The sequence below is a fragment of the Chaetura pelagica genome, unplaced genomic scaffold, assembly GCF_000747805.2.
Source record: "Chaetura pelagica isolate M959 unplaced genomic scaffold, ChaPel_1.0 scaffold138, whole genome shotgun sequence".
Taxonomy (NCBI): Eukaryota; Metazoa; Chordata; class Aves; order Apodiformes; family Apodidae; genus Chaetura; species Chaetura pelagica.
In genome coordinates, this window is record NW_009954215.1 from 3,828,637 (window position 1) to 3,836,395 (window position 7,759).

At 41.0% G+C, this 7,759-nt stretch overlaps 1 protein-coding gene across 1 annotated transcript in view; it reads right to left on the reverse strand.

Annotated features, from left to right (window-relative positions):
* RAC1 (ras-related C3 botulinum toxin substrate 1 (rho family, small GTP binding protein Rac1)) overlaps positions 1-7,759 on the reverse strand; it is a 41,910-nt gene that overhangs the window by 14,926 nt on the left and 19,225 nt on the right. The window lies entirely within an intron of this gene.

Below are 7,759 nucleotides of genomic sequence, written 5' to 3' on the forward strand. Positions count from 1 at the left end.
CGGCCCCCGGGCTCATCACCTTCTTTTTTTTTTTTTTTTTTTTAATGTAATCAGTCAGAGCCTTGCGGAATGCGGTGCCATGCGCTGGCACTGCTGAGACACGCACCAGGCCGCGGGTCAGGGCATGACGCCCCGCCCGGTGCGGGATCGGCCTGGTGCCCGCCTGCCATGTCGTGACAAACCCCTTTCAACACAACGAGCCATTTTCTGGCATCACTTCGGATCCTGTCTTCCGCTCCTGACACTGCCACAATCCCGGCACCCGCTGGGACGTAACGCACCCGCTGTTGGTGTGCGTCCCATGAGGAATGTTCATGTGACGTTCCTTTCCCCCTGCACATTTACTGAGTGCCATGTTAGCAAAACACCCCACAGAGCTCCTGATGTGCCTCAGTGCCCGTTTCCCCCAGACAGCCCCCCGCCATGGGACACCTCCCTGCCAGCACCATGCGGAGCCAGAACATTCCATCAGTAGGTCCTTGTGCCGCTCTCCCTCCTCCTAATGTGCTGTGACATTCATTTACTCTGCTAGCAAGTTTTAGAACAGATCAGTGCAGTCTTCACAAGATGGGACAGCCCAGGGACTGTCAGGCTACACAAGAGCCTTGGGTTTCTTTTTCTCCCCAAGCAAACCCATTATTTTCAGGGAATACTTCAGTAAAAGTCAAGCAGAGAAGATCAATTAAACTAATGACACGATCTCAGGAATCTTTTGATTTCTACAATTAGTTCTTGCCATAATTCTACTTGGCAGAGAAGCTTCTGGTTGGACTGATGCACACAAGTGCTGTTCCCTCTGCACTGCCACCTGTTCCTCAAAAGGAAGCGTGGGGAAAGGGCCTGTGCACATCCTGCTCCTGCAAAGTGATGGTGAACTCACTGAAATCAATACAGTGTCCACCATCATGGGTTTTCCAGGGATTGGATCTTCATTTAATTTTGGAACATTTATAAACTGACACCACACCATGCAACCTCATCAGTGGACAGAGCATTTCATGGTACTTACTGTCTTCCATTTTTCTTTTGCTGAAGAGAATTCTCAGATGTTTCACATCAGTGAGGAGAACATCATCACTATTGCTGTGAACCGAAGGGTTATTTTTGCAACACTTGTATGTCCATGTTCTCTTGTACAGATGGAAGCTGAAATGACTAAATATTCTTAAAAGCCAATAATCTGCTGCCATCAATGACCTAGCAACTGTTCCCCACCCAGCAGCCAGGAGCCGCAGAAGAAAGGTGTGGGCAGTGTCACAGTGCTCCTGCTGTTCTGGCCTGCTACAACAGCTTTTGGGGCCCTGGAGACACTGCACGGAAACAGAGCAGACATGAAGACTGTCTAATTAATTTATGTCACAGTCTTGGGGAGGCCCAGACCTTGGGAAGATTCAAGTGCCATGTAAAACTGCATCTGATTTTCCCACCACGTACCTATTCCTCCATTGGTTCTTTTTTATCCAATGAAACAGATGGGTGATTTGTGTTTTTCACATGAAACAATAAAATGTAAAATATTATTACAAAATAACTTACAACAAGAAGGATGGAGGCTGTAATAAAGAAAACACATTAGCATAAATTGCTTTTATGATCGTGTCATGAGACAAGCAGTATCTTTTTATTAATGTTCCTCCATCGTATTCCTTTGGGATCGACTGTTTTGCATTGTACAAAAAATACTTATGTTAAAACACAGGGTATGCTTTGGATGTGTTTTAAATTGACTATTTTATACCCACTTGGGTATAGAATTGCCTACATTAGAAAATACCTAAATAAATATTTATTGTTAATAATTTAAAAAAATATATAGATTGGATAGATGATAATGGTAACAGAGTTATACAATTTTCCCTCCCACCCATTTGGAAATCTTTATTTATGATAAAAAGAAGCCTTTTGGAGTTGATCCAAATTTTGCATTTTGAATTCTAGTTGACATCTCTCTTCAGGTAACTATTCTTTATTTGCCCTAGAAGGCAAATTATTACTTATGTGTATGCTCTTTGGAGTACATGATGTGTTAATTATCCTATTATTAAACTTACTACATTTCAGCTACATTTTACTTTATTCTTGCACATTTTTTTGTTTAACTAGTATGTAGTATAAGTAACTTACATGGTGCTAAAAATGCTTAACGTTCTTTGCAGACGCATTTTTTTCCCTGAGAATAAGAGACCTACAATACAGGGAACATAATCATTAGTTTGACAAAACAAATAATCTTAGACACCAGAATGAATGACAGGGCAAAGGAGTGAAAAGTTAATGGCAAACTGCTTAATAGAAAAATTATCAGTTTGATAGATATGGCTGCAATGCTGAGTTGTATATAGAATAGTTACAAATGCACTACACAGAGGAGTAAGTAAAAAGAAAATAATGAATGGCAGTAACAATAACCAATTATAAATCTTTCCATAATTCTGATAAGATCATGAATCATAGAGTTGAGGCTTAGATCAGTCCTAATATTGTTCTGCAGTCTACACCTTATCTCCTCTCACCCATTACAATTCTTGAAAGTCTTTTCTTAGACATTGAGAGGAAATAATTATTTGAAATTGTTTTGGAAACTGAATGTGTGTGTATTGTGTCTGTGCTGGCCCTGAAGGAGGATCCTTCTCCTTGGTGGATGGGGAGTGTCAGGGTAATCATGCTGATGCAATACTGGAAAGTTCTACTCACCATGACACAGACTATCAGCATTACAGAGACAATAATTATTTGCACTTTTAGAGTATCTTTCATCCCAAATGACTTATGTGTCCTTTAAGACGTTAGCTCATAAATAAAGCCACAAACAAATGCACAGAGAAGTAGGTATGTACCAGTATACACACTGTACATACAAGGAAACACGTCAGTGAAACAAAGAGAACACCTAAGAATGATTCACTGGTGTATTCTCTTACTCCTGGATGACACTAACTGCTGACACCAGTTCTGTTCAGTTGCCTTCAGGAAATAACATGCGACGATATGTAGGTCAAAAGTAAAGTAAACGTCTGTCGTTACTGATAGCATAAAAACTGTTTCAGGAATGACAAGCTGTCATTGTCATTCACATCACTGGAAACTAGGGGTTGGATTGAAGTGCAAGAGCCAATTTTATGTGAAGCAAAGGTGTATCCGAAGTGTCAGAGGGAGGAATAAGGTTTCCAGCATATTGCACTCATCTCTTTTTAGGTATTTTTATTAAAACGAGAAACAAAAACCCCACCCGAAACAACTGAAGACAGATTTCTCTTACTGGGGAAAAGCAGGGCTTCCAGATGCTTTTCAATCTTAAAATAGCTAAAATAAAGGTGTTTAAAAGTAGTACGTATAGCTTGATTTTATCCTCATTTGAGTTGGTGATAAAAGGCAATTAATAATTAGGGACATAGTAAATGGTAGAAAGAAATGTTAATGCACAGCACTAAGCAACAAAAAATCCTTCCTGAACCCTGGTTCGACCTCTGATGTTACCTGCCATCGTGGCCTGTCACTCCCTGAGCCTCCCTGCCTTCCCACTCCTAAATCAGGACAGCAGTACTTAAGCTGTTTGGATGGTAGCTAGCACTGAAAGATTCACCCCTAACACAGCTGTCTGAGATTCGGAAGGTTTTTTTATTAATCTTTGAATATCTTTGAATTCTTTAGTTGCATGTCTTTGTCAAGCTAACAGAGCACAGTTTTAATTAGCAAAGTGACACTATTTCTGTGGAGGAAATTCAGAATATCTTTGCTGAAGTTGGAGAGATACAGTGACATAAAATTCATATTAGAAAATAATATAATGCACAAATAATGGTCCACGATTTCTAGATATACCAGGCAGACATTTTTTTTCATTATTAGTTTCCTGGACTGTGAAAAAAAGCCTGTACTAGCATGTGATATGTACACTGTTCAAATACAGTACTTAGTCTGCTCTAGAGGAACCAAAGCCAGCAACAGAAAAGAAACCATAGTTTTAAATGTTAGCATTTGCTGCATCAGAGGTAACAGAATAAAGGAGCATAAAAATAAAAAGTTAGTATATATCTCTACATCAATAATGAAGCATTGTAAAAGAAATGCATCACATTCATGTGATATTAGCATAGATTATTTAGCTGGCATACGTATAAAACAGAAACAAGTCCTGTATTTTCTTTAGGTAGCTTCTGATAAATATCTCTTCTGTCAAGAATTTCAGTTATAAAAACCACATAAGGCTTTGCATTCACTTATGTCTGCCCTCAGGTTTAGCAGGCAGTAACAGACACTGCTTACTACAGTGAGAACTGTTGTTGAAGGCAGTGGGACTCTATACAGTAATCCCTGTATACGGCTGCAAGCTCCCCGGAATAGAGACATCATTATATGTGTATAAACAAGGACCTGAGCCTTCTCTGTGTCACTTCAGTTTTTTATTCCTGTAACTCAGCAGAAATAGGGGAATAAGCCTTTTAATAACTGCAAGCATCACATCATGCCCTGAGGTGAGGCATTGCTGAAGATGGGTAAGCTGCGGGTTCCCTCAACATCTACCTGTCCTGATATCAAGCATGTCACAGAAATTAGCTTTTAAATGTTGAGAAAAAGGATAAAGGTTTAGCTATCACATAAGTCCATTCTGTATTACTAGCTGTACTGCCTTCCACTATCCAATAATTTTTTCACATGAAAGAAGACTGAAGGCTACAAGCTTTGACCTGGCCGCTTGATTTGCTTAGAAATATGCAGTGTTTCTTTTGCTCCAGGCTTGCAGACATGCTGATGGACTTCAGCAGAGCAAGGATGGAAAAAGACCAAATCTGCTGTGGTCAGTTTGCCCAAGGACATGTGGAGTGGTAAGAAGCCTACTTTCCTCTGTCATGCTGCACAGCTGTGACTCACATTCCAACTAACAACTTCTCTTGGACTAGAAAGCAAGACAATAACCAGACAGCTTAAAAAAACACAGTAGATCAAATCCAGAAATTAAAATCAGTAGCTCCTCATATAGCACAGTCAGTATTCAGAACAGAAATATACACTCACTACAGAAATAAGACAACTGCTAAAAAGTGATTATATATTCTGGAACCTACTACTCACTGGAACCATTTGTAGAAATTCCAAATAACTTGTAAGAGGAGTAAATATGATAAATAACTTAGTTAAATAAAATCTAGAAATGGTTTGAAAATTTACTTCCCCCACCAATTGTATACTAATAAGCTGCTAAGTAAAAAATTCTATGAAGACTTCTCAAAATAAGATATTTGGTTTATTCTCCATTTCCTAAATATAAAAATGACCAAATTGTTCTGTTTGCAAAACAATCTAGGTTAATGGTGACAGAGATCAAGTCCCTTCTTTCTGTTTTGCCAATAGGTGCAGCTGGGCGACTGTTATTTCTGCTTACATCTGGTAGCTAGGTGTTTTGATTTAATGTTAGACCCTGCCTTTGTTAAACTGATGAAAAGTACCTGAATGAGGTCTTGTGCTTTTTAAAGATTGCCTGTGTTGGAGTACCAAGGCTCCTCAGTGCAAGCTGTGTGCAACACAGCAGCTTCTGCAAGAGCTGTTGTTGGTAGCTTCCCATGTATCCCACTCTAACTTTCCAACACTGTGTTGCTAGAATCCACAGTGTGTTGTACACTTATTTTTCTGAAATATTCTGGAGAGAGGGGGCTCTAAGCTTGACATCATCACAAACTAGAAGAGTAAACTGAACGCTTTTGTCACCAGGGACAATAAACTCTCTGAGAGGTGGCTGGGATTCTGTAGTGCCAAGGCAGATCACTGCCCTGGAAGGAAAGCACAGCGTGAGCAGATGGGCTACCAGAGCTGATGGCAAGTTTCCCTGCAGTCCTAAAAAAAACCCAAGCCACTCACAAGAAGGGGTTTGTTAGGAACTATCTGGCTGTTTTCAAAATGAACTTTCAGACCAAAAAAGTAAAGATCATCACAGGAACTGAAGAGAACAAAATGGTTTATTGTTTAAAATATCTGACTTTTTCCCTTTTTCCAGTTTGTTATGATCTCAGTCTTTTGCAATCATTTTATCATAGGCAGTAATATCAATTATGCAACTTTTGCATACATAGCAATGGTTCTAAGAGGGACCAGAAAGACAGAATTGGAAGCATAAATAAGCCTAAGCTCTGTCTCATTAAACTACGAAGTGTTCCTCATTTGTCTGTGGTGCTGTTAGTTCTGAGAGAGCCCTGGAGACTCGATCTCAAGCACGAGGATTGTTCTGTGTCAAGAGAGGTCACCTCCCGAAAGAGGCCCATCCCAAGCAGACGACAGACTGTTAAACAGGGGAATGCAATGACGTAATATCAGTCTATGTGGTAGGCACATCAAGGGCCTTATTTCTCAGTCTTTTAGACATATGGCAACTTAAGTGTAGAGGAATCTTTGCATAAATCTTCGAGGACCTACTTCTACATGGAATGGATTTGTGTTGAGGAAGCTTAAGAGGACAGTATGAAAATGTAACAAGTCAATAATGTAGCTGGCTCACAGAACTGACACCAAAATGCACGAAGAACAACACAAAATTACAAAAAAATTGACATCATCACAAACTAGAAGAGTAAACTGAACGCTTTTGTCACCAGGGACAATAAACTCTCTGAGAGGTGGCTGGGATTCTGTAGTGCCAAGGCAGATCACTGCCCTGGAAGGAAAGCACAGCGTGAGCAGATGGGCTACCAGAGCTGATGGCAAGTTTCCCTGCAGTCCTAAAAAAAACCCAAGCCACTCACAAGAAGGGGTTTGTTAGGAACTATCTGGCTGTTTTCAAAATGAACTTTCAGACCAAAAAAGTAAAGATCATCACAGGAACTGAAGAGAACAAAATGGTTTATTGTTTAAAATATCTGACTTTTTCCCTTTTTCCAGTTTGTTATGATCTCAGTCTTTTGCAATCATTTTATCATAGGCAGTAATATCAATTATGCAACTTTTGCATACATAGCAATGGTTCTAAGAGGGACCAGAAAGACAGAATTGGAAGCATAAATAAGCCTAAGCTCTGTCTCATTAAACTACGAAGTGTTCCTCATTTATCTGTGGTGCTGTTAGTTCTGACAGAGAGCCCTGGAGACTTGATCTCAAGCACGAGGATTGTTCTGTGTCACAAAGACAAAGAAGAGAGGTCACCTCCCGAAAGAGGCCCATCCGTCTGTGGTGCTGTTAGTTCTGAGAGAGCCCTGGAGACTCGATCTCAAGCACGAGGATTGTTCTGTGTCAAGAGAGGTCACCTCCCGAAAGAGGCCCATCCCAAGCAGACGACAGACTGTTAAACAGGGGAATGCAATGACGTAATATCAGTCTATGTGGTAGGCACATCAAGGGCCTTATTTCTCAGTCTTTTAGACATATGGCAACTTAAGTGTAGAGGAATCTTTGCATAAATCTTCGAGGACCTACTTCTACATGGAATGGATTTGTGTTGAGGGAGCTTAAGAGGACAGTATGAAAATGTAACAAGTCAATAATGTAGCTGGCTCACAGAACTGACACCAAAATGCACGAAGAACAACACAAAATTACAAAAAAAACCACCCCAGCCAAGCCCAGAAACCGTTATCGATCCTGACAGCCCGTACATGTTTTATCGAGGTCAGAGCGCAGACCTGGGTCAAGCCCTCCGGCTTCTGCTCCCCGGCCGGGGGCGGCCAGCGCGGCGGGAAGCGGGTGTGAGGCACGGGAGCGACTCCCGGGCGGGGCGGGGCGGGACGGGCGGGACAGGCCGGGCGGTGCGTGACGGGACAGGCCGGGCGGGACA